General features: G+C 43.0%; 1 long non-coding RNA gene across 2 annotated transcripts in view; it reads left to right on the forward strand.

The window, feature by feature from the left end:
* LOC103351789 (uncharacterized) overlaps positions 1 to 27,670 on the forward strand; it is a 112,864-nt gene that overhangs the window by 8,924 nt on the left and 76,270 nt on the right. The window contains exon 2 of one of the 2 annotated variants that reach the window (XR_011385625.1): positions 26,769 to 26,821. This is a non-coding gene — a long non-coding RNA (uncharacterized lncRNA). Of the gene's footprint in view, positions 1 to 25,315; positions 26,822 to 27,670 lie in introns of those variants that run through there. The other variant, XR_011385624.1, reaches the window with a different exon arrangement.

Raw genomic sequence — 27,670 nt, forward strand, 5'->3', positions numbered from 1 at the left:
AAAAAAAATAAAAAGAAAATAGTAAAAGCCAAGAAAGGGTGTGTTGTTGAGGTCACTGCTGTGGGCAAGAGGGTTCAATGCCATTGGAAATTCTGAGAATTGTCTGTCCCTTAAGGGCTTACATACACACCTACACAGTCACCTCTCCACATCCGTGGGTTTTCACATCCACAGATTCCGTCAACCAGGGTAAAAAATATTCCGAAACAAAATTCTAGAAAGTTCAAACAGCAAAACTTGAATTTGCCACTCACTGATCATGGCACTTCATTCATGGGAAGGAAGTGCTGGGTAGGAACACCCTGCTGTAGCCTCCTGCCATTCCATAGTCCTCTCCAACACTCATTGCCCTAGCACTGTTTGTTTGCCTTGTGTCTCTTTGGTGTACCAGTAGTTAGGCCTATTATTATTATTATTCCTTAAACAATATCATGTAACAACTATTTTCACAGCATTTCTGTTGTGTTAGATATCACATGTAACCCTAGAGAGGTTGTGCAGAGCTTCTATGCAAATACTATGCCATTTTGTAGGAGGCGTATGAGCATCTGTGGGTCTTGGTATCACTGGGTTTTCCTGGAACCAGTTCCTGGAGGGTACTGCAGGATGACCGTGCACTGATTCTGTCCTCATTTGGTTGATGTTTCTTCTGGGGAATGTTCAACTTGACATTATTCCTTGATTTGAAATCTTTGCACAGGAGAGGCCTTCCACAAGTTCATGAAAACTATGCATGGCTTTCAAAATTTTTTTCACCAAAATAAACTTATCCTTTAATTCCATTTTCCACACACTTGTTGAAATGCCCTCATTCAGGGAGCTTCACCTGGATTTCTGATGTGTTATTTCTTAAGAAAATGTGAGAAGAAAATATAGTAAAATGGGAATCTTCAACACAGCTGTTGGTAGGTATATGGGTGTTCATTAGATTATTCTTGGTACTTTTCTGTATTCTTGAACTATTTCAAATTTAAAAAAAAAATTAGGTTGCATCAGCATTAATTTGTTTCAGGGGAGCTCTGATTGAATAATTATGCAGAGCAGTTATGTGTCAAATAGTAATATAATTTGCCACTAGTTCTTAAATTAAGTTAATATGCCTAAGTGTAATTTCGATGGAATTTGACTAACAAAATATTGAGTTTTATCCAAAATGTCATGGTTTAATTCTTATTCTAGTTGAGAGATCTCACTTGATGAACTTTTGATTATATTTCCAGTTGTCTTCCTAGAGCATTTCGTAAACAGGGGGTGATTTATCCATTTTCTGCTTGGGAAAACTATAACTCAGAGGAATTTAGTAATTTATTTGCGATCACTCAGCAGTAGAAAGGTAGAAGAATGATGCAGGAGCTTTTCTCTTTTATTTTAATCTGCGATTCCTTCCCTGTTTTACTCAAATCTTCACGAAATGATTTTAAAAATCCAGAGTACAATCTCGAGTAGACATACATGTGATGGCGTCATCGTAAGGCCTGGGGTAGGGATGCATGGGGTTTATATTCTCTACCCAAGGGTTTCCTAATTTGGTGACTATACGAATAAACATTTCAGTCAGATCACCCCACATCTCTTTCTCAAGGGGCAGGGAAGGCCCACAGTGGATTTTGCCTACTGACTCTCAGAGGCAGCCACCGCCACCACCATACAGTTGTTTGCTGAGCGTCCATTGTGTGCAGGGACTATTGTTAGCACTGCTCATTCTCAGACTATCCCAAAGTTACTGAGTTCCTCTTAACCTTTCCTTGATGTGTGTACACTGCATTTTGTCCCCGGAGGTCGACAGCTCCTTGTCCAAGGACAATTTGTTTGCAGCAGGAGGTGCTTTGAGGAGCAAGCAAACTCAAATCTGGCAACCACAGTAACAACTACAAAAACCGGTAGAGCCCAACCTTGAGGAAAGCCTCCTTTGTAAGGTCACTTTTGAGACTTCACGGCTCCACTGAAGTCAAACACTTGAAGTGGTTGAACTTGGAACTTGGACTCAGAACCTTGTTTTCCGGAAGGAGTTTGATCTGCTGTTTAACTGGTCAGCGGGTAAATCCTGCAGAGTCACAGCTGCAGACCCCTGTGCCTTTGACACTGGCGACTGCTGGAAAAATGCCACGTGCACCCCTTGATTTACATGTAAAAAGCCCAGTGCAAAATTACAACTGAAGGGTTTGTTTTTCTTTCTGCCCCCCTCTCTCTGAATGGCATTTTAATTGAGGCATTCTTGCTGCATAAAGGCAAGTGGCTTGGCCTCTTCTATAGACTTTCCAGACCCATCATGGAACCTATGAATGCTTAAACATCCCCTTCCATGCTGCACCCCGAGACCTGAACCCTAATTTCCCAAACTGCTTTTCAGCTATTGGCAACCTAAGCTTTCTATTTGGTCTTTGAGTAGTCAGAGCAGGCAGTATCAGAACTGGGGAGCTCAATTTTTACAGAAAAATCTGGCTCACTGACAGCTGTCAGTTCCTCAAGTGGATCCAGTGGGGACCCAGGAGGAGGAAGCTAGGTACCCTAAATGTCATGTCTGTGTGCCTTGATTATGTAGCATTGTTTTGATGTTTCTCATACTTCTGTGGCCATACCTTCTGCCATCTTGGTCCTCTTCAAACATATTCTCTGTGGCACAGGATGTTGGTGCCACAGCTGCGTCCCCTGGGCTCTGATCTCTGGAGGCAATCTGATGGCTTCACAAAGCAAACACCTGCAAATGTATGCCAGAGGGTATTCTCTGACCACTGAGCCATGTTATTTTGGGGCCTGAAGCGGGTAGAGGTGAGGGGGAAATTGCTCCTAGGTAATTAGAAGAGCCAGAAAATTCATGCCCCCAAAGGTGGCTCTCTACCAGTGAGGGCTGGGAAGTGGCAGGAACATATCCCAGCTTCTTTGCACCTCGGTGAGATAATTCTAGGGCATAGTTTACAGGGCTTCTCAGAGGGATCCCAGCAAAATCGAACCCAGTTGCCCACACATTCACTGATGCGCCTGTAATGGCCTTTCTCCCTTCCCGGCTCCTTTGCTCATTTCTCCACATCCTATCCGTGTTTCCTGAGATAATTTCCCAAATGAAATTCTGGAATACAAATCTTTGTCCTGGATCTATTTTTTTTGGGGGGGGGGACCCAAACTAAGACATGCCTCTGGAATTTCAGGTAATTTTTTTCTGCAGAGTTGTCAATGTGGAGAGCCTAAATCAGCTTTTCAAAGGGTTTAGGATCACAAAGAAGCCAAGAACGGGTACCAAGTTCACCCCAGGTCATCTTGGCTCCTCTGGAGATCCAAACAGATTCAGGCACTTTCTTTTGTTTCCCCCTGCAAGTCTCCTACTCAAAAGTCTGTTGTAGCTACTTTGCTGTGCCACCCAACACCCCCATTAGTCCCGAAGGACTCCCCCTCTCTGCTGCTGAGGGCTCAACCTTCAGCCCTCTCTAGGAGCTGCCCTCAGCTGAAGGGGACCCTAACATTCAAGGTTCTACACTGTTCCCAGTTATCTGTTTCTGAGGGCTGGTTGATGTGCTTAGACAGAAGTCTGGCTCCCTTGTCTTGACTCAGGACAACTCTGCAAGGCCCTGGTAACTCCAGAGCTCTCTGTGGCTTTGACTGAGACCTTTGTTGAGATCGCCTCCAGGTTCAGCTTCTCACTTTGCCCCATCCTGCTTCCTTGCCTTTCCTCCAACAAGAATCACTGCTAAGAGCACTTCCCAGGGAATGAGACACGTGACAACATCCAGGAACCATCTCTGAACTCTCTCTTTACACACCCTTAGATAATGAATCAATCAAGTGATGAAAGCTTCATTCTTGCTGATTGTGACTTTGTAACATCACTTGACTCTTCATGTGACCTTGACCTTCATGATCTCCATTCCCTATAGATGACTCCAGCCTCTTCATGTTCTGCCATGGGTGTGCTGTGCTCCAGCTAAACTGGACCACTCTGCTATTTCCAAAATGGACTGTACCTTGGCTCTTGTTCCTCCCTGTGCTTACAGTTCTGTCTTTCCACTTCCATTGAACACACACACACACACCAAATTACTCCTTCTTAGAAGTGTTCTCTGAACTCAAAGCCCCTCCCAGGGGCCTCCACAATTGCAGCATGCCTTAGGTTGGCTTTCATCAAAGTAGACCCTCAAGTGAAGGCTTCTGGCAAAGCCCTTTGTTAGGAAGTGTTTCCAGGAATAACAGGAGACAGAAGGGAAGGAAGCAGAGCCAGAACTCATTATTAAGCCAAATGCCCCAAGGACAGACGACTGTGGCTCACTTCCCAGGGCAACTCCAGAGACAATAGAGGCCAGGTGTCAGTGCTGTCCCAAGATGGGGAGGAGGGAGTTGGAATACTTATACTTCATACACCACCCATCAATCATTGGTTAAGGGGAGGGAAAAGGAATTCCCATACATTTCTGGCTTTCTTTGGTGCGGAAACAGGAGGCTCCAGCAGCCCCAGGGCAGCTTTCTACCAAAGAGGCTGGCATGACCTCCGTGGTAGTGAAAGCCCCTTGAGCACAGACTCACAGGGAACTGAGAAAGAGGTCTCACGGGTGTGGGTGGAGACTGGCAAGTCTGACCATACAGGGCTGTAGTGGCCTGGTGACTACCTGGAGCCCCCTGCCCCTTCCACATATATGAGGCAGTTAGCTCCAAGCCAGCGAGGCACACATATTCTCCAAGGTAATCCTACACAGGGACTTGTTCCTCCTCCTGCTTACGTTTTTGCTTTTCTACTTCCATCACACACACGCACACGCACACGCACACGCACACGCATGCGCACAAGCAGGTGCTCAGTGATGCTTGTCAAATGAGTAGATGAGGAGACAAATGGATGGAGGACTGAACAGGTATTTGAATAACATCCACATTCTAATAGCAGTCTTTGAAACAAGGATGTTCTCCAGTGAGAAACACTAACAGACAGGTGTGATTTTCCTACATTGAAAATACTTTGTCAAGGTTGCCGAAATAGCTCAGTTGGGAGAGCGTTAGACTGAAAATACTTTGTCCTTGTGCAAGAAGACCCAGTATGTATTGGGAAAAGAGGAGCCTCTTTTTTTTTTCTCTGGGACCCAGGAAGACAGGTTTCTGCTTCAAGTCAACCACATGCCCCACAGAAGTCTCACTTGCCCAGTTAGGGCAGTCTGGTGCCAGCAGGCTGCAGGAACATTAGACCTTGTGATGAAAAAGCAATGGATGGCTCTGGATGTCTTCAAGTCTGAGGGCATGCAGGAGCCATGCTCTTGTTAACCCTGGAAAGGACTGTTGAAAATCAATCTACCGCCTTCATTGTTGCATTTAACATTAAGGTGAAAAGAGTTAATTTCCTTGCCCAAATCCTCACAGACTGCCTGAAGCTCTCAGAGTGACAAATGACAAAGTCAGGTAATCACCCAGGCCCCGAAGTTCTCGCTCTTTGTCCCCTTTCCCCCATCCTCCATCACTTACCGTGCTATTCACCCAACCGCCTTTCTTGTCCTCTGAATTCCTGCCCTTTCTCAAAACACCTTTTTTCAACTTTACTGAGTATACATATTATTTATATAGAGTAAAACACGTCGATTTTAAGTATCCAGCTAGAAGGGTTTTGTCACATTTCCATACCCACATGTGCTGTGTGTGACCACTAAAATCACGACATAGAACATTTCTATAACTCTTTAATTTCCCTTGTGTCTATTTGCAGCCAATCCCACTCCAACCCTCGGTCCTGTGCACCCATTGATCTGCTTTCTGTCATTACAGGTTAGTTTGAGCTCTACTCAGATGCCATATAAGTAGAATCTACAGTGTAGTCGTCTCTGTTGTCTGGTCTCCTTCATTAAACATCATTATTTTGACATTCATCCGTGGTATTACATGCCTCTGTGGGTTTTCTCCTTTTTACTGATGAGTATTATCTCAATGTAGGAACGTGACAAAAATAGTTCATCCATTCTTCCGTTGATGGACATTAGGGTTCTTGCTTGTCTTTGTTCTTAAGAAGAAAGCTGCTATGGGTGTCCCTCCACAAGTTGTTGTATGGACCTATGTCTCTGTTTCTTTGGGAAAATTACCTAAAAGGGGCATGACTAAGTTATGCAAGGGTGCTTTAAAAGTTTGCGAAATATGGAATTAAAAGATAAGTTCATTTTGGTTCCAAAATATTGGAAACCCATACATATGGGGAGGTCTTCAAAAATTTAATGAAGAATGCATACTGTGGAAAAACTGCATATAGTTCAACATCTCTTTGCACCAAAATCAGCTTATCTTTCAGTTCATTGTTCCACAAAGTTTTTAAGCAATCTTGTATGATGGGTGTGCATCTAGCTTTATAAGAAGCAGCTAAACTAGCTTCTAAAGCGATTGCATCATTTCGTGGTCTCCTCAATAATATAAGCAATCCTTGCCTTGCATCCTTATCAACACTTGATACTGTAAGACTTTTCAATTTTAACCATTCTAGTAGGCATGTAATCATATCTTGTAGTTTTGATTTGCATTCCAAATAATGGCATTGAGAACTTTTTCACCTGCTTGTTGGCTATTTGAATTTTTCTTTGAAGAAACTTCTGTTAAAATACCTTGTCTATTTTTAATTGACATATTTGTGCTATTATTGAGCTGTAAGAGTTATATATTATAGATATAAGTCATTTGTTAAATATATGTGTTGTATGTATTCTCTTCCAGTCTGTAGCTTTCTTTTTCCTAAAAATGTCTTTTAAAGAACGAAAGCATTATGTTCTTTGAAAAGATTTAATTATTTACCTGGAAGTCAGAGTTACACAGAGAGAGGAGAGGCAGAGAGAGAGAGAGAGAAAGAGAGGTCTTCCATCTCCTGGTTCACTCTCTAATTGGCCTCAACGGCCGGAGCTGCACTGATCTGAAGCCAGGAACCAGAAGCTACTTCCGGGTCTCCAAGAGGGTTCAGGGACCCAATAACTTGGACCATTTTCCACTGCTTTTCCAGGCAATAACAGGGAGCTGGATCGGAAGTGTAACAACCGGGACTTGAACCAGCGCCCATATGGGATGCCGGCACTGCAGGCAGCGGCTTTACCTGATATGCCACAGCACTGGCTCCAGCATTATGTTTTAATGCAGACCAATTTATCTATTTTTTTTAATCTTATGGTCCATGTGTTTTTGTCATCTGGTTTTTGTTGTCCATGTTTCCCCCCCCCCCTTATCTCAATGCTGTAAACATTTTCTTAATTTTTCTAGACATTTTATTATTGTGGATTTTTTTATTTGGATCTATGCTCCAATCTTAAAGCCTTTAGCCTCCTAAAACTCAAGGAGTTTTAGTGCTGGTGCCAGCACTGTGGAGCAGAGGGTAAAGCCACCACCTGCAGTCCCAGTATCCCATGTGGGCGCCGGTTCAAGACCCGGCTGTTCCACTTCCGATCCAGCTCTCTGCTATGGCCTGGGAAAGCAGTAGAAGATGGCCCAAGTCCTTGGGCCCCTGCACCCGCGTAGGAATCCTGGAAGAAGCTCCTGGCTCCTGGCTTCAGATCAGCGCAGCTTCGGAAGTTGTAGCCATTTTGGGCATGAACCAACGTTTGGAAGACGTCTCTCTCTCTCTCTCGCTCTCTGCTTCTGACTGTCTGTAACTCTGCCTTTCAAATAAATAAATAAATAAATCTCAAAAAAAGGAGGAATTCCATGCTGATGGCTGAGGCACATTGATTCCGTAGACCTAGGGGCATGGGAGCAAGAATTTGCTAATGACATTTTTTTGAAAAAAAGATTTATTTATTTGTTTGAAAGGCAGAGTTACAGAGAGGCAGAGGCAGAGACAGAGGTTTTCCATCCACTGGTTCACGCCACAAATGGCCACAATGGCCAGAGCTGGGTCCTTCCAAAGCAAGGAGCCAGGAGCCAGGAGCTTCTTCCAGGTCTCCCACGTGGGTGCAGGGGCCCAAGGACTTGGGCCATCCTCCACTGCTTTCCCAGGCCACAGCAGAGAGCTGGATCGGAAGTGGAGCAGCTGGGACTCGAACCGGCATCCACATGGGATACCGTCACTGCAAGCGGCTGGGACACTAACTGGCACCCATATGGGATGCCGGCACCACAGGCAGAGGCTTAGTCCACCATGGTACAGGCCTGGTCCCGCTAATAAGTCTTCTCTCCTTTTAGGTCCTCAGTGCAGCCAGTATTAACTTCTAGTAGTACTAGCGTCATGTCCCTGGAAATAGAGATCTGCATAGTGACATTTGGTGAGTGTTCTCCGAAGCCGTGTAGATCACTGTGTACGTGGGTGCCAGGCGGCTGTCTGGCCTTTTTGAGTCTGTTTTTCATCTGTAAAATGGGAATAATAAACTCTACCTTGCAGCACCATCACCAGGACGAACTGAGAGAATAGATAGAAGATAGCACTTGGCGGGCCCTCCCCCCTAGGAGGCCCTCACTTAGCAGGGGCTTCCATTTTGGCCACCATGGCTGCATCGCCTTAGCATGACTTGAATGTCGTGCCCAGGGCCTGGCCCAAGTTTGTATGAAACTGTTTTGGTGGCATGACTTGCTGGCTCTCTGCAAGCTCACTCGGACCTTTTTAAAAATAGGACCTCTACTATATTTGGTAGGTCACTGCTCTGGTATGAAGGGAGTTTTAGGGCCATGCTGATGAAGCAGCTGGGCACAGCTCAAGTGTGGCTGCCGGGCAGTGATGAGTCAGGCAGCCTCAGGCAAGCCTCCTGCAAGAGTTTTAAACATGAGCCCCTGTGGGAACCTTCTGCTTCTTCTCAGGGGCAGCGACAGAAGGGAATTATGGGAAAGCCCTACTCTTGGCTGTGACAGCTTATGTGGTCATAGCATCTTCTCTCCAGTCCTCCATGAAGTCAGAGACTGAGCCCCTAAGTGAATGTCAATGGGGGAGACAGGATGGAAGTGCTTATTGGGTACATTTTAAGGATTGTAGTTTGACACTTTGGGCTTATTTTTCCTCTCTTTTTAAAAGATTGTGTTTATTTACTTGAGAGGCAATTACAGAGAGGCAGAGGCAGGGAGAGACAGAGAGAGAGAGGTCTTCCATCCCCTGGTTCACTCCCCAGATGGCCGCAATGGCCAGAGCTGCGCCGATCCAAAGCCAGGAAGTAGGAGCTTCTTCCGGATCTCCCACATGGCTGCAGGGGCCCAAGGACTTGGGCCGTCTTCTTCTGCTTTCCCAGGCCACAGCAGAGAGCTGGATCAGAAGTGGAGCAGCTGGGACTAGAACCAGCATCCACATGGGATACCGGCACTGCAAGCGGAGGCTTTACCGGCTACACCACAGTGCCGGCCCCATTGTTATTTTCCTCTTTTTTTTTTTTTTTTTTGACAGGCAGAGTGGACAGTGAGAGAGAGACAGAGAGAAAGGTCTTCCTTTTGCCGTTGGTTCACCCTCCAATGGCCGCTGCGGCCAGAGTGCTGCGGCCAGCGCACTGCGCTGATCCGATGGCAGGAGCCAGGTACTTATCCTGGTCTCCCATGGGGTGCAGGGCCCACGCAATTGGGCCATCCTCCACTGCACTCCCGGGCCACAGCAGAGAGCTGGCCTGGAAGAGGGTCAACCGGGACAGAATCCGGTGCCCCAACCGGGACTAGAACCCGGTGTGCCAGTGCCGCAAGGCGGAGGATTAGCCTAGTGAGCTGCGGCGCCGGCGTTATTTTCCTTTAAACTTTGGTTTTGAAGCTGTTATCCTTTCCTTTCAAACCTGCTTCTGGAAAGTGATCTCTTAATATTAAGAATTCTTATTTGGTGACTGGTCTAGCTGGTCCTGTGTACACAATGACAACACACAAACCCATTACTCAAGCTAAGTTACCCCGTGTGCCTCAGTTTTCTTATCTGTGAAGTGGGAATTGTAATATCTTGTATATTTGTTGTGAGCAATAAATTGGTTACAAAAATAATAAGTTTTGAAGAGTGCAGGTATGGAGTAATAATACTATTATTATTATTATTACTATTATTATTATTACTATTCTATTATTCATTATGTTGTTTTATTCTCATTGAAATTCCCTTCTGCCCTTCTGTGAGTAGATGTGCACATATATTGGGGTAGCTAGGTGAGTGTTTGTGAAGGTCTTGTCTGTCCTTAACATTTTTCCTTTGATCAACTGAGTGCCTATTTTGGAAGTCCTTAAGTAGTAGGTGACTGGCAATTAATACTAGCCAGTATTCCTCTCAACCTTTATTTAATGTACTGAAATTCTCCTTGCTTCAATGACATTTTGGGGCTTCTCCACAACCTCCCTCCCCCCTCCAGCCCCCAATTTCTTCAGAGCATCAGGAAGTTTTGGTTAAAACATTAACCAAAAACACTAATCCCTAGCACCGGGGACTTCACAGAGGTGCAAAGCACCTCTTCAGCATTTTTAGCACTATTTGTCCTTCCATTGGGCTCTCCCCCCCTCCCCATTCCCTAGATCTGGTCATCTAAACCTTGCCCGCCTCCCCTACAGCCTTTAAGATGTTGTGCAAGCCACCATCCAATCAAAGTAGTTGGAGAAGTGGGAAAAAATGAAATGGATATTAGGAGTAACTGGAGGGGGGAGGGTGGTGACTTAACCCCCAAAATGTGGCCAAAAAGCAAGTGTATCAGCTAAAATCTAATGGCAAGGACAGGAGTGTTGGAGGGTGCTGCTACAACTCTCAGTCCACACTGCAATCAGGAAAACATGTTCACTGGAAGGAGGGGAATAAGGGCTAAGGGTTGTGTTCCTAGTCTCAACCAGGATGCTCTTACTGGAGGGTGGTAAAGGCAATGGCTGCCACTTTCCCATGGCTAAGAAGCCATGTATCTCTCACCAAACACAGGGCTGGCTTCATGAGCCTGCAACCAGTGCAAGGCTCTGTGCTCACACGGGCTTCATGCTTATCTGCCTTTACCATTTTGAAATTCTTAGCAATTTTGCCTTTAGATTTCTATTTGGTAAATGGAGTCGAATGGCACAGTGGAACACAATGATGCTGTGGGCTTGAAGTATCCACTGGCTTGTGGTCCTGACTTCTGCTGCCTCTCTGCTTCCCCAGAGTACATTCTTGACCTATTGCTGCCCTGCCCATGTCCTGCTGCCACAGCTGCCTTCTGTCCTCTGAGATCTAGAGGGGCCTGGGTACAGATGCAGGGAAGTTGGGTCTTGGTGTGGGGCACCGCTAGGGCTGCCTCTGCCCTGGACTTTCAGTGACCATGGTGTATTTGGCAGATGTGGCAAGGGTTGGCTATGGGCTGGAGTGATGGGGGCTCACGGGAAGAGGAGATGCTCGATTCAACTCACTTGTGTTGGTTCTGTGTTTGGCTGGAAGGGAAACTTGGAAGCCAGTGGGCTGTGCGCACATGGCACTAAGTACAAGGTGGAACAGCCTGGCCACCTGTGAGGGTATGCATTGTGCCACAGTTGCTTCTGTGCCCATTAAAAATAAATAAAACACCAGAACAGGTAAACAGAAAGACTGCAGAAGAAAGGATGATGCCTTCTATGTAGGATCTTTGATGGTCCTTATCCCTTCTGCTTTTGAATGGCGAGTCCTGCATATTCATTCCTCACCAGAGACCCCCCCCCCCAACACACAAATTATGAAGCCAGTCCTGGTGTCCAAGTCTGAACAGTTTCCTCCTTGTTTTGGATTGCACACCTCGTAGACCATGGCATAGCTTATGTATTGTGTCCTGAGTATGATGGGAAGACACTGGAGGGTTTGGAGTGCAGGGAGGACATGATCAATTGGACACATTAGAAGGATCACTACGACTGAATGGACTGTGGGAATGGTGCCAGGGAGGAATCAGGAAGGCCATTGACCAGGTGTTGTGATCATTTATGGTAGGTGGACTAGTCTGGTGGCAGTGGGAGTGAAGGAATTGGTCAAATTGGTTGCATTTGAGGGTAGGGTCAATCCCGATAGTGACTTACTCATGCTAATAATGCATATCGATAGCTTCTTGGCGCCTTTGTTTGAGAAACAAAGTCTAAAATCATTACCAAGGTCTACAGGGCCCCCAAGACCTAGCCTCTATCTGCCTTTCCTCTTAGCACAGCATTCGCTCTGAGGTTCTATGTTTCACCTCCTCTTTTTATTACTCAGCCATACACACAGTCCCTTCCATCAGCATGTTTTTACCACTGCCCTGATCAACTCTTTGTTCAGATCTTCTCACAATCATCTGTTTTCTACATGACAGCTCTCCGACATCCCTTACAGTTAAATGGTACCTCTCTGATCTTACTATTGTTGCTCTCCTAATGCCACACCCAACCTCTTCTCCTTAGCACTCCTTTACATTATTTTGTGTGGTCATGTGAGTATCTTGTCTCCCCTAATAGGGGAGGAGGTCCTTAAGATATGAACCTCCGGAGCCATTAGCCAAATAAACCTGTTTTCTTTATAAGGTAGCATGCCTCAGACAGTTTGTTATAGTAACCAAAAGCTAACTAATACATAGCTCAATCACTGTTGGTGCATGAGGATACAAATAAGGAAGTCCTTTTTAGAAACACACATGAGTCAGCACCATGTGAGATTCCCAAAATATCATGGGGAAAGGAGAATGCTTTCAAGGGTATGAATTCTAACAATTAGATGAGTGCAGGTTAGTGCCCTAATATTGAGTCGAAGGTGGGGCTGTCAACTTATTTATAATCACAAGCTAACAAAGGCTTGTGCTATACATTATAACTTGTGCTTTATTCATATCTCTACTTATGTGGGTATGTAAGAAGAAAATAATTCATTTGTTATTCTTCTCTCTGATCAGGTACAAGTTCTCAGATAGGTCTTACTCCTGGATAGAATCTCAGGCAAGTCCCATAGGTTTTCAATCCCCTCCAGTCTCAAGTGCAACCTAATTTTGCTAAATATGTCCATCTAACCTGAAAACTTCGATCTTTTAGTCAGTTTCAAGTGCCTTCCCCACTCCATCTCCTACCCCACCCTGCATCTGACTAGGATGTGACACAAGAAGCACTATTAATATCTGCTCTTCTCTCTTTTCCTTCTTTAGTTGCCTTCCTCAGTCTCTAGCTACCATTTTCAGACTTCTATGGTTGGCACACAAGAAGAAAGAGAGGGCAGGGCAAAGAACCCATCACTAGATTGGTGTAGTTGTTATTGGCCAAGGAATTTGCCAGATGTGGAATATGTTCAAAGTTGGCTCTTGTTCTGCTTCCTCCAACAGTCCTTAGGCTCTTCGCATTGCTGGGAATCTCTCACTAGTGAACAGCATCTAGCTCGCTTCTCCTCCATCCCCTGATGGGGCCAACTGCCTCATAAGTAGTCCATAGGGACAGGGCCCTCTTGGGACCACACAGCCCAGATCACTCCGAGGTCCATATCTGGCTCAGGGGAAATGTGCTGGTGGTTCCTTGGGAAGTCACCTCTCTTGATGCTGCTTCCAGGGCAGCTGGTCAGCCAGAGGCTACACCTTCAGACTTCCCCAGGGAGGAGTCCAATGGCTGGTTTTCATCCCTCAAGCTCTAAGGAACATGTGTTAGTCTGCTTTTCATTATTTTAGCTAAAATACCCGAGAGGAGCTTCTTTGGGACAAAAAAGTTTATTTCAGCTGCTTACAATTTGGCGATTCACAGTCCAAAATCAACTGGCTTCCTGAATCTGGCATGTGGTAGAGGCTGCCAGTCACTGAGCGGATGTGGAGGAATGATCGCATGGCAAACCAGGAAACACACAGGGACACAGGGAACATACTGGCCTGATACAACTAACTCGTTCATGAGAACGACCCCCAGTGACCTAAAGAGGCAGAACCCCAGTGACCTAAAGACTTCCCACCAGGCCCACCTCTCAGATGCCATGATAAGATCACGTCTCCACTCTTAATGCATCAACCATTAACATAAGACTTAGAGGTTTAAACAGCTTCATGAGTTTGGGGAGACAGGTCCTGCTCAGTTCATAACAGAGCCTAAGCCAGGCTCTTCACTGGTTCTCTCAAGGACCTTATCACCTGATTTAAGTGAAGAGGAAGTACTTTATTCTGCTAAGACATAGTGACGGGGGCCACCAACACTCTTCTCTCTCCCTCTCTATCTTCAACTTTGAACAAATTACTTGGTTTCTCTTATTTAAGCCTGGAGTTGGGTAATAGGTAATTTTTAGTCCAGGAAGGGTTCACTTTGTTTTTGTGGATTTTGCCTATTTTTTTTTCGCTTTATAAAATTTTTAAAAACTGAAGTATAACATTCATACAGCAAAGTGAACAAATCACAATGTGCAGTTGATGAATTTTTGCAAACTGAGTATACCTATGTAGCCACACTTAGATCAAATAAACAGAAGATTCCCAACACCCTAGAACCTTCCCCATATTGTTGTCTGTCACTTCCTCTCCCTCAAGTAGAATCACTATCTTGATTTCTAAGACTTCAGATTTATTTTGCCAATCAGAAAAATTGTGAGAGCAAAAGTGGACATGTGGTACCTATCCCCCAGATTTTCACTATTATTTCTCATCCTGTAAATATATGTTATAGCACCATGTTTAGATGTGGTGACCATTCTTACACCCTGTTAAATTGGGGCTGACTTCTCATTACTTTGACCAATAGAATATTGGAGGAATTGGGCTTTGCCAGTTGTATTCCAAAAGGCAAGTAATTGATGCACTGCAAGGAAAATACTCTAAGGTACTCAAGGACAGAGGAGGCTAAGGAAGCCTTTCTCAAAGCTGGATGGAAGCTAATGGTAGACTCATTTCCACTCATCCTTTGGAGAAGAGCTATTTCTCTCCTACGAACTAAGAGTGTATGTTTGCTTATAGGGCTTTACATGATGCAGTACCATGTCTAGAATGGACTGCCAATTTTTCTCTTGGAATTGGGTCGTATAATTTATTCTCAAAATAATGTAAGAATTGCAGATTAATTATAGTTGAAATAGGCAAAATAGATACCAGGTATCAGCAGTTACCAGGATCTATCCTTCTGTACTGTCAGGTGAGAAGTACACATATTATATAAACCCTTATTCACTTATAACGGCATTCTGATCATGACTGGACTGCTTGCAGCTTTTATTCTAACACAGAACTTATCATTTATCAATATTTACATGCCTGCAGAATGTGACTATCACAGAATCTGGCTAGGAGGGGAGAAATTCACATCCAAAGTTCATTTGGCATTTTATCATTGGTTACACTTTCCTGAAGGCAAATAAATACTTTGTCTGTAGTGCATCAATGATTTCAAATATTGTGATTGCTCAGAGCACTGGTTGTGTCATGTATATTTGTATTCCATGATATGTTTCACCTATTTCCCCCTAATCAGAAGTAATTTCTTCTGAACTTCCTCTGGAAGACACGTTGGAAATGTGAAGAACATGGAAGAAAGGAAAGGGAGATGAGTAAAATGCGTTCTAATTATCTATTGCTACATAATAAACCACTATGAAAGTTACTGGGTTAAAACCATAACAATCTATTATATTTCAGGATTCTTTGGTTTGGCTGCACTTAGATGGGGTGTTCTTCCACTCCACCTGCTGTTGGTTGGAGTCACTCATGTGGCTCTGTTTGACAAATGGTAGAACTAAAGCTGTCAGTTTGGATGCTTTCATTGTTTTCCACATGGCCTCTTCATGTTTTTAATGGATTTCTTATGAAATGGTGGTCTCAGGGTTCCAAAAAGCTAAAGGTAGAAGGTATCTGGCTTTTTTTGAAAAATGTATTTATTTGTTTTGTTTGAAAGGCAGAGTTACAGAGAGGCAGAGGCAGAGAGAGAGAGAGAGAGAGAGAGAGGTCTTCCATCCACTGGTTCACTCCCCAGATGGCCGCAATGGCTGGAGCTGCGCCAATCTAAAGCCAGAAGCTGGGAGCTTCCTCTGGGTCTCCCACGCAGGTGCAGGGGCCCAAGGACTTGGGCCATCTTCTACTGCTTTCCCAGGCCATAGCAGAGAGCTGGATTGGAAGAGGAGCATCCAGGACTCGAACTGGCTCCCATATGGGATGCTGGCACTGCAAGCAGTGGCTTTACCTGCTACACCACAGCGCTGGCCCCAGGTATCAGGCTTTAAGAGTAGTCTAGATCCAGTGCTGTGGAATTAAACTATGTCAGTTTCACAACATGCTTTTGGTCAAAGCATTCCACAATGCTGGCATAGATAAATGGTAGGGGAAATAGATTCTGATTTTAAGTGAAAGCAACAGAATGTACATGTAGGATGCAAGGAATTGTTAACGGCCATCTTTAGTGAAAATGCATCAGTGATAATTAAAAAAATATATAAAGTAATAATGAAGAAAAATTAAAAAGAAACAATACATAAATTGAAAAACATACATGAATATAACAGGAATATTCTCCAAATATTTCATGTTTATATTCCCAACACTTAGCACAATGTCCGACATGAAGAAGGTTCTTGGTTAATATTTGTTAAATGAATATGATGAAGTTTCTGTGGCAGAGATTGGTTCACTATGAGCTAAACTAATTGTTCATCTTTCTGGGCACATAAGCACCACACTGTGGTCAGGAATAGCCTATGAATCCCAGCTGATGGGAATTCAGTGAGAACACCATTTACATTCCTGACCCTTAAGACTGTCACGTGTTATCCTCCATGTTCTTCTCCCCTTCTGGATTGCTGGAATGAAGACAATCTCCAGGGTGACCTTGAAACCCGTTATGAACAGAACTGAGCAATAGGATGGAAGGAGTCCAGAATCATCACTTTGAAGAATTTCCACTTTGAAGAGACCCAACTAATCAGGAGTACTCATACTGTATGATTATGTTAGTAATAAATAACTATTTGCATAAAGCAAGTGAAATTTGGGGGTATTTTTATTATAGCAGAAAGTGTTATCTGAACTAATACATCACTACCTCTCACCCCTTCTACAGTATGAAGGACTATGGACCTGATGTTAAGATCTAGTTGATAAAGTGAAAGGTAACAGACTTCTAAATTGCTCCCAGTGATTTCCATTTCTTGGGATTTGCAAATTTGCATAATCCCCTTCCCTGAACTGTGAACTGGACCTAATCATTTGATTCTAGCCAATAGAATATGGCAAAGGTGTTGGGTAGTCACCTCCACAAATATGCCACAGAAGAGTCTGAATTTTGTTTTGCTAGAGACTCTGTCTCTTGGTGGTTTTCACACAGCAAGCTGTCATGTTGGAGAGGCCCATGTAGCAAGGAATCAAGGATTGTCTCTAACTGACAGTCAATGAGAAACTGGGGCCCTCAGTTCAAGAGCCTTCAAGGTACTGGAGCCTGCCAACAACTCAATAAATGAGTTTGCAAATGGATTTTCCTCCAGTTGAACCATCACGTAAGACTACAACCTTGGCCAATACCTTGATTGCAGGTTATGAGAGACCCTACCACAGAGTACCCAGCTGAGCTGTGCCCAGATTCCTGACTAGGAAACTGTGATATAGTAAATGTGTTGTTTTAAGCTTCTAAAATGTGGGGCAATTTGTAATGTAGAAATAAACAACCAATAGACTCACAAACTTGGCTTTTAATCTGGAGTTTACATGAAATCTGTTGACACCGGTTACCTTCTAATTTCAAGTAGATTATTTTAGAGATAAATACATGTTGAACTGTTTCTGGCACTTACTTGCATTTTTAAGCCATGAACTTCTGGAAAAGTTGATGTGGCACACCCCTCTGGTTGCCTAATCCATTATTTACTGTGACGAAATCACAACATCATTGTTTGAAATCTATTTAGATTGATGTTGGAAATTATTGCAGGAAAAAAGTCTGCAAGAAGAGAAACAAGGAGAGGCCAAGAGAATTGAAAAAAGAGTGCTTTGTTCCAGATGACCTAGACTGGAGAAACGTGGAAATCTCTATTCTGAAGAATAGAAATATTAAGACAGTCAAAGATCAACAGGAAAGCTCTAGGAAAGTTATCAGTGTCTTCATCATGATTAGTAGTCTAGATTCAAGAGATGAATTAAGGTTTGTGAAAAGAGATGAAGTAGCCTATAGGTGAGGGGGAAGAGAAGTAAACACATTTGGAAACTTTGGCAGCAATGGATTCACAGCACTTTAAGCCATCTATTGACTGAAACTGGAGAGAGGATGAATCCTCTGGATAGAGCTTCTCCAGTTAGGTCTCTATTGACCTAACTAACAAAAAAAAAAAAAAAGAGGGAGAAGAACCAAATCAATAAAATCAGAGATGAGAAAGGAGATCTAACAATACATATCCCAGAAATAACAATAATCATCAGGAATTACTACAAACAGCTATTTGCCAACAGATTGGAAAATATCCCAAGTGGGTGACAGGGACCCATGTACTTCAACCATCATCTGGGGCCTCACAGGATACACATTAATAAGAAGTCATGGGGGGTGGTGCTGAGGCATAGCAGGTTAAAGCCCTGGCCTGAAGCAGCAGCATCCCATATGGGTGCCGGTTCAAGACCCAGCTGCTCCTCTTCTGATCCAGCTCTCTGCTATGGCCTGGGATAGCAGTGGAAGATGGCCCAGGTCCTTGGGCCCCTGCACCCATGTAGGAGACCCGGAAGAAGCTCCTGGCTCCTGGCTTTGGATCGGCGCAGCTCCGGCCATTGTGGCCATCTGGGGAGTGAACCAGTGGATGGAAGACCTCTCTCTCTCTACCTCCCTCTGTAACTCTGTCTTTCAAGTAAATAAAATAAATCTTTAAAAAAAATAAGAAGTTGGACTGGAAGTGGAGGCAGGACTCAATCCCAGGCACTCAGATATGGGATACAGGCATCTCAAGTGGTGGCTGAACACACTACATCACAATGCCCACCCCAGCTGTGCTTTTCATATAACTGATAGCATTCTTGTTTGGCCAAGCAAAAGGGAACTTTCTCTGTTCTGGCAGATGAATCTCCTCCTAAGAAAAGATCAACTGGAACCAGCCTCCTTCTCAGTGACTCTGCATTTCCCAGATGCTGAGTCACTTGGAAAAGACTGAGGGTGCTGAAAATATCCGGTGTACCAGGCTTTGAAATATCAAAGTACCTTGTTAATTTGACACTCATCTAAGGGCAGCTCTTGACATGAGCTGTCCTTCTAAAGGGACTTTGTTGAAGTGTCTGTTGGGCCTATCATATTTCAATATCATCATGCACTTAAAAATAAAAAACAAATTCATGATCATATTATTTTGTTCTTCCTCTCAATTTTGTTTTAGTTCTCCAAATATCTCATATCTACCTGATACTTCGACACATAAATATCTTAATGTCTCTACTTGGTTGGTCAACAGGTATTGGACTGTTAATTTGTCTTGAGGATTCATTTTTCCTTTGCTTCTCTCTTCATTCACTATATTTTCCATGACTTATTTTATCCCATAGTTTCTTTATTATCTATATTCAAATATATCTTAAATGTATCTCTGTGTCTCTCCATTTTAGTCACCTCTAGACCCCTCAAACTCACCATGCCCTAAAGCAAAATTCATCATTTCCCAATTCAGGCTCCTCTTCCTGACTTGTCCGTTTTGGTTAATGACACTGTCATTGACCAGGAGTCAATGACATTGACCAAGAGTCTGCCTTTGCCTTTGCCGTTTCTGTTCCCGCACGTTGTCAGTTTTCTTTTTAACCATTTCTTGGATATGTCACCTCCTTTATTCTCTCTTCTTTGTTCCAACTCTTGTAATCTCTGAGCTATATTATTTCAGTGCATCCATGGACTTTCCCAGGCCACACGCCTTAAGGTGAGGATAAACATGAGTGAGAGAATATCCTTCATAAAGAAGCCTTGTACTATCCTAACCATCTACCAAAATTTCACATCTCCTCAAATGGATTCCATATTGTTTTGGCTTTCTCCAGGGGGTGTTTTCACGTATGACTGGGCCATTTCTTTTTATTTTCTTTCTTTCTTTCTTTTTTTTTTTTTTGACAGGCAGAGTGGACAGTGAGAGAGAGAGAGAGAGACAGAGAGAAAGGTCTTCCTTTTCCGTTGGTTCACCCTCCAATGGCCGCTGTGGCCGGCACACGGCGCTGATCCGAAGCCAGGAGCCCGGTGCTTCCTCCTGGTCTCCCATGCGGGTGCAGGGCCCAAGCACTTGGGCCATCCTCCACTGCCCTCCCGGCCACAGCAGAGAGCTGGACTGGAAGAGGAGCAACCGGGACAGAATCCGGCGCCCTGACCAGGACTAGAACCCGGTGTGCCGGCGCTGTAGGTGGAGGATTAGCCAAGTGCGCCATGGCGCGGGCCTGGGCCATTTCTTAGCTGCTATGCAAGAGTCGTATAATATTATTGACTACTAAACAACAGTCACCATTTTTCTGTTCTTCTACTTCAACTTGCTCTAGCACTATGTATTGTCATTATCTCAAAAACACTGTTGCTGGTGTATCCTGATGCCCAAGACCATAGCCCATTGAGATGCAGCTATTTCTACTAATGTCAGAACAAAAAACATTGAACCCTATCCTTGTGGTTATTATATACACAAGTGCTGCTGAAAACTAAGTTCTTGATGCTCCATGAATATTTCAGTGAAATGGGTCTTTTTAAAAAGATTTCATTTGCTCTCTTTTTAAAAAAGATTTATTTTATTTATTTGAAAGACAGAGTAACAGAGAGGTAGAGACAGATAGAGAGGTCTTCCATGCACTGGTTCACTCCCCAGATGGCCACAATGGCCAGAGCTGCACCAATCCTAAGCCAGGAGCCAGGTGCTTCCTCCTGGTCTCCCATGCGGGTGCAGGGGCCAGGCATTTGGACCATCTTCCACTACTATCCCAGGCCATAGCAGAGAGCTGGATCAGAAGAGGAGCAGCCGGGACTAGAACCAGTGCCCTTATGGGGTGCCGGCACTGCAGGCCAGGGCTTTACCCCGCTGCACCACAGCACCGGCCCCTTATTTGTTCTTTATTGTGACCCTCTTATCTTAGGATCATGATATTTGAGACAGAAGGTAATTTGAATGATAGACTGATATTTCCTTAGAAATATTACTCTCCCACTATAACGTTGTCCCATATCTATTGCATGAACTTGGCACACACACATATATTCCTTTTTCCCCTAGAGAAGTTATTTCTGAGAATATACTTTGAGACCTCAGAAATATCCTAATATCCTAACTGTCTCCTAATCTAGCAGTTCCAATCCCTTCCACAGTCCTCTAAGAAAGTAGGTCTGAACCATGGGAAAAACACAGTGTATGCTCAACCTGGACCTTTCCGCAGTGCTAATGGGACCATTGTTGTAGAGGTCTAAACAACTCATGTTTAAAGTTCCCTGATTAAGCTATAGCCCAGAGAAAATCTTGGGCTTACAATGCCCAAAAAACAATCTAAAGTCTTCAACAAAGCATCTAAGATTCTTCAGAGTCCAATCACAGTCTTCATCACCAGTGTTGTTTCTGGAACCAGAAGTTCCTTAAAAGTTCCCACCGTGTGTTTGTCCGTGAACCTGCTGTAGTATCAAACAGAGATGAAGAATGCGGGTTATAGGTTCAGACTGGTCAATATTCAAGTCCTGACTCTGCCTTCACTAGTTCTGTGGTTTTAAGAAAGTTACTTAAGTGGGGCCGGCATTGTGGCGTGGCGGGTAAAAGCTGCTGCCTGCGATGCCGGCATCCCATATGGGCACTGGTTTGAGATCCAGCTGTTCCACTTCTGATCCAGCTCTCTGCTATGGCCTGCGAAAGCAGTGGAAGATGGCCCAAGTCCTTGGGCTCCTGCACCAGCATGGGAGACCCGGAAGAAGCTCCTGGCTTTGGATTGGTGCAGCTTTGGCCATTGCAGCTATCTGGGGAGTGAACCAGCGGATGGAAGATTCTCTCTCTCTCTCTCTGCATTTCTCTCTCTCTCTCTCTCTGTCTCTCCCTCGCTGTGTAACTCTGACTTTCAAGTAAAATAAATAAATCTTTAAAAAAAGAAAGTTACTTAAGCTCACTAAGCCTTAGTTAACACATCTATAAAGTGGGGATGATAATGGTACCAATGATGTGGGGTTGTGGTCAGGCATAAACACAACAGAAATAAATGCATATGAAGGCTGTTCCTGATATGTACAAAAAACTCACAAACATGCCATAAATTTTAAGTTAATGTGACTACCTGGAATTCTACATGAATTTTATCTTCTTTAATTGCTGAGCAATTACTCATTCTTCAAGATCAAATTGAGCAGCCTTATTAATAATAATTAAAATGTGGAAACACCCAAATATCCATCAATGAGTGAATAAGCAAACTGTGGCATATCCATGCAATGAAATATTACCCCATAAAAAGGAATGAAGTACTGATTCATGCTACAACATGGATGAAACTTGAAAACCTTAAGCTAAGTGAAAGGATCCAGACACAAAGGCTACATGTTCATGACTCAGTTCATATGAAATATCTAAGATATGTCCATAGAGATAGAAAGTATATTGGTGGGAAGGTCTTATTAGTTATTCAATCTCCACCTTGGTTATTGTTCTATTTTGGTTTTCTGTCTTCATGACTCAATTTTGGTAGATTGTTGTCTATCTAGAAATCTATCCATTTCTTCTAGATTTTCCAATTGGTTGGCATATAGCTGCCTATGATGACAGCATCCCATATGGGCACTAGTTTGAATCCCAGCTGCTCCACCTCCAATCCAGCTCCTTGCAAATGGCCTGGGAAAAAAAGCAGAAGATGGCCCATGTGCCTGGCCTCTGCAGCCATGTGGGCAAACCAGAAGATGCTCCTGTTCCTGACTTCAGCCTGACCCAGCCCTGATCATTTAGGTATTTTGGAGAGCGAGCCAGTGGATAGAAGGACTCTTTCTCTCTAACTCAGCTTTTAAAATATATAAGGTAAACATCTTTTAAAAAAGAAAATATACATGGTATTGTCGCTCCCCCTCTTCGTGGAGGAACGACACAGGACCCTGCGCTGTTCTTTCGTCTGCTCGGCCCTCCCCGGGTTTGCTGCTGGTTCTTCCCGGCTTGGCTACTATCCCTTCCACCTCCGTGGAAGGGCAGTTCCCCCTGGCCACATTCCCCACTTCCGCAGGGGAGCGGCACACCGCCGGCCGGCTCTTCTCGGGGGCTGCACAGGTGTTCCTTCAGCTAGATGTTCCCCATAGATGTTCCTGGTGCATGCCGTCTCTCTCCTCCTTTATAGTCCTCCTCTGCCAATCCCAACTCGGCTGCCCACACGCCGAGTACGCTGCTCTCCTCCAATCAGGAGCAAGTCCTACAGTTTATTAGTTGAACTGGAGGCAGCTGTGCGGAAGCTGTTTACTTCTCTCCCAGCGCCATATTGTGGGAGAGCAGATGCATAGAATAAGTCTTAATTCCAGTAACTCAGTCCAGTCCGGATTGCTCCCCACAGGTATGATTTACTTTTTAAAAAATTTGTTGAGACTTGATTTATGGCTCAGCATATAATATATCCTAGAGAAAGTTCTATGCATTGATGAAAAGAATGTGTATTCTGCAGCTGTGGAATGAAATGCTCTGTAGATATCAGAACATTGGGTCCATTTGGTCCATAATGTAGATTAACCCTGTTATTTCTTTGTTGATTTTTTTCTAGTTGCTCTGTCCATTAATGAAAATAGGCATATTGAAGTCCGCCATTTTTACTCTATTTGTGCTGTACTCCTTATGCAAAAGTAAAAAATCAACATAAAATGGATCAATGATCTAAATATATGACATGATATCATCAAATTTCTAGAAAACATTGAAGAAACTCTGCAAGATATTGGTATAGAAAAAGACTTCTTGGAAAAGACCCCAAAAGCACAGGCAATCAAAGCAAAAATAGACAAATGGGATTACATCAAGCTAAGAAGCTTCTCCCTGCAAATGAAACACTCAGCAAAGTAAAGAGGCAACTGACAGAATGGGAGAAAATATTTGCAAACTATGCAGTTGATAAAGGATTAATATCCAGGATCTATAAAAAGCTCAAGAAACTCCAGAACAACAAAACAAACAGTTGAGTTAAGAAATGGACAAAGGACATGAATAGGCATTTTTCAAAGGATGAAATACAAATGCTAACAGACACATGAAAAAGTGTTCAATGTAACTAGACATCAGGAAAATGGAAATAAAAACTACAGTGAGGTTTCACCTCACACCAATTAGAATGGCAATCATCCAAAAATCAAAGAATAATAAATATTGGTGAGGATATGAGGGAAAAGTTACCCTAATACCTTATGGGTAGGAATGTAAACTAGTACAAACTTTATGGAAGACAGTATGGAGATTCCTCAGAAATCTGAAAATAGATCTACCATATGACCCAGCCTTTTTACTCCTGGGAATTTTACCCAAACAAAATAAAGTCAGCATGTGAAAGAATTATTTGTACCCCTATGTTTGTTGCAGCTCAATTTACAATTGCTAAGATGTGGAATCAACCCAAATGTCTATCAACTGATGACTGGATAAAGAAAATGGGATATATATACTTATGGAATACTACTCATCCATAAAAAAGAATTAAGTCATGTCTTTTGCAACAAAATGGATGCAACTGTAAACCATTATGCTTAGTGAAATAAGTCAGTCTCCCAAAGGCAAATATCATATGGTTTCTCTGATATGTGATAGTTAATATAGAATATAAAAATATATATAGGAGTGAAATAGACATCTTGTGATTTGATTGTTATTTTTAGCCCTTGTTTATACTCCTATGGAACTGTGGCCTGTCTACTTTTTTAGTTGTTGAACATGGTTAGTGGTGCATTACGCTTGTGATTATAAAGCATACTGAAATTATGTTTTAGTAAAACTTTAAAAAATAGAAAAGGAGGAGGGAGGTTGAGGGAAGGAGAGAGTGAGGGAGGTAAGTATGGTTATCTTCTTAGAATTGTACCTATGATATACATGAAGTCTGTTCTCTTTATATTAATAAAAATTTAAAAAGTAGATTAGTGGTTACCAGATCTACAGGGAGAGAGGAATGGGGTGTGACTGCTAATAAGTATGAAGCTTCTTTATGGGGTGATATAAATGTTCAGGAATTAAATAGAAGTGATGAATATACTAAAAACCACTGAACTGAATATTTTTAAAGGGTGAATTAGGTGGGCCTTTGGTGTAGTAGCTAATTTACAACTTTGGAGACCCTCATCCCATATCACAGTGCCTTGGTTTAAGTCCTTTCTCTGCTTCCAATTCCTGCTTCATGCTAATGTATACTTTGGGAGGCAACAGGTAATGGCTTAAGTACTTGGGTCCCTGCCACTCAGATGTGATACCTTAATTGAATTCTAGGTTCCTGGCTTCAGCCTGATTCAGCCCTAGATGTTGAAATTTGGGAAGCGAAGCAGCAAATGAAATTCTCTCTCTCTCTCTCTCTCTCTCTCTCTCTTTCTCTCTCTCTCTCTCTCTCTCTCTGTGTGTGTGTGTTCCTGCCTTTCACATAAATAAAAACATAAGAAAATGTTTTAAAAAGAATTAATTTTATGAAATGAGAATTTTATCCCATTTTTGGAAACAAAACAAATACACTCAATTGAAGTACTGTTTCCTTTGCCTTCCCCAAAAAGTCACTGCCTATTCTGTATCCTTCAGGAACTTAGTCCTTACCCTGTCTCATAGCCTTCATTCAGTAATGAATTGACTTCCATGGCTGCTGACTTCATTAATCTTTAAGCTCCCTAAGAGCAGAAGTGCTGCATATGTGGAAATTTTTGTCTGCTCAACATATTGTTTCCTTTGGGATTTGTCCCTTCCCTATTTTCTAGGTTGCTAATGATAACATCTCAATGCTTCTTCCACAGGATGGCTATAACACTGCAACTAGTCTACTGGAGTTCTCTATCCCACTGGCCATAGTAATTGGTTTGGGGATGAACATGTGACCCAAACCAGGCCAATCAGGGTCTCTGGCTCTTTTTTTATAATTGTGAACTGTAAGAATCATGGGAACCAATCATTAAAGTGTCTCCATTTGTCTCTTCATTGATAAAAATGAAGCCGGTGTGGAGAAAGACTGGGCTGAGCTAAGCGGTTATGACTGGTATTGTCCTTGTAAACTTTTTGATCACCAGAGACAATCAATTCCTATTTTTACTTGAAATTATTTGAGTTGGATTCAGTTGGTTTAAACTTAAGGAGTCCTGAACTAATAAAAGCAGGCCTTGTGTCTTAGTGTTTAATATGGATACCACATTGCCCGTAAGGAGTAGGCTCTCAATGTTTTTGAATGGGCATGGGATGCTCTTCTCAAGCCCCTTGTGCCTCTTATTTTAAAAAGGATGGGACATTGTTTTGTGGCCTTGATTATTTCTATTATTTATATCTTTCAGTTTGTTTTGTCTGTACATTCCTTGACAGGGGAAAAGCAGAGGAAGAGAATATAACATATCTCAAAATCTTAGCACTGTTTAGACACTTTTATTGTGAGAATCCAGAGTGGCATGCTCCCCTTTGCTCTCCTCATTGCAAATGCTGCCTTTTTTCTCTCTTTCCTCATATTTTCTCTCTTCATTCCAACGTATCAATGGTTGAGGAGAAAGGAATTTGGCCTCTCTTGAAGGAGGTGAGCAAGGGAAAATTTCTCAATTCTCATGAGTTCTTAAAGTTTGCTCACACTCTCTTCTCTTTCCACTGGCACATCTTGCAGCACATGGAGGAAAATTCTATCATGTCATTCTGCTGTCACCTACTTGGGGAAGCTCATGGATGCCCTTCCAAAAGTGAGCCAAAAAGTCCCCATGATGCCACTCACTAAATAAAATTTTCTAGGACTGATAGATCACCTACTGTCCGTCCATAAAGTCTGCTCTCTAATACTTTCTCTTTCTCATGTGTCACAAATTTTTAAAAAATTAATTGTTAAGTATTTTCAATTTCCTCTTCTATTGCCTCCTAGGTAGAAGGCTCTATTACTTAACTGACTCCTGGGGCCTCTGTCAACTATTTAAGGTAAGAAAGGAGATTTGACAGCACTATTGTGAGCACAGATGAGTTAGGGAGAGAATGAGAGTTGCACAAATCAGCATTAGGACAAGGGATACAATGAGAGTAGAGGGTGAAAGAGAGATTTTGAAAGAGTATTCTGTGAATTAGATTTTATTTGGTCTTTCTGAATGTTTCCTGATATAATTCCTCCACTACCATCATTTCAAAAGTTCATCAGTGCTGTTAAAGTTTATTGGAAATTAGATTTTTGTTTCTTTTGAATGTATTGAAATGCTGAGACAGAAACTGACCTCAAGGCAACCCAATTTTATTTAGGTTACACTTAGAATATTGAAGTTACCAAGGCCTACAAGGTAAATGACCAGTTTCTCTCCAGGAGAGGGACAAACTGTCATTGAGACAAATACAATTTCTCATTCAACAATTTCAGAAATCACCTGTATCTTCTAATTTAAGGGTTCAGAAAAAGTAATTCAGTATTAGAGTCAGGCTACCTATGTTCAGATCCCCACTGTTCCACTTAGAAGCTGTAAAAAGCTAAGTGGAGTATTTAAACTCTCTGTGCCTCTATTTCTTCATCTGTAAAATGGAAAAATAATAGTTTATCCCACAAAAGATTGTTGTGGGAATTAAATGAGTTAAAACATATGAAGAGCTTAGTGTGGGGAGCAATTCGGACTAGACTAAGTTACTGGAATTAAGACTTATTCTATGCATCTGCTCTCCCACAATATGGCGCTGGGAGAGAAGAAAACAGCTTTTACACAGCTGCCTCCAGTTCAACCAATAAACTGTAGGACTTGCTCCTGATTGGAGAGCAGTGTACTCGGCATGTGGGCAGCCGAGCACGGA

Source organism: Oryctolagus cuniculus, chromosome X (genome assembly GCF_964237555.1).
Source record: "Oryctolagus cuniculus chromosome X, mOryCun1.1, whole genome shotgun sequence".
NCBI lineage: Eukaryota > Metazoa > Chordata > Mammalia > Lagomorpha > Leporidae > Oryctolagus > Oryctolagus cuniculus.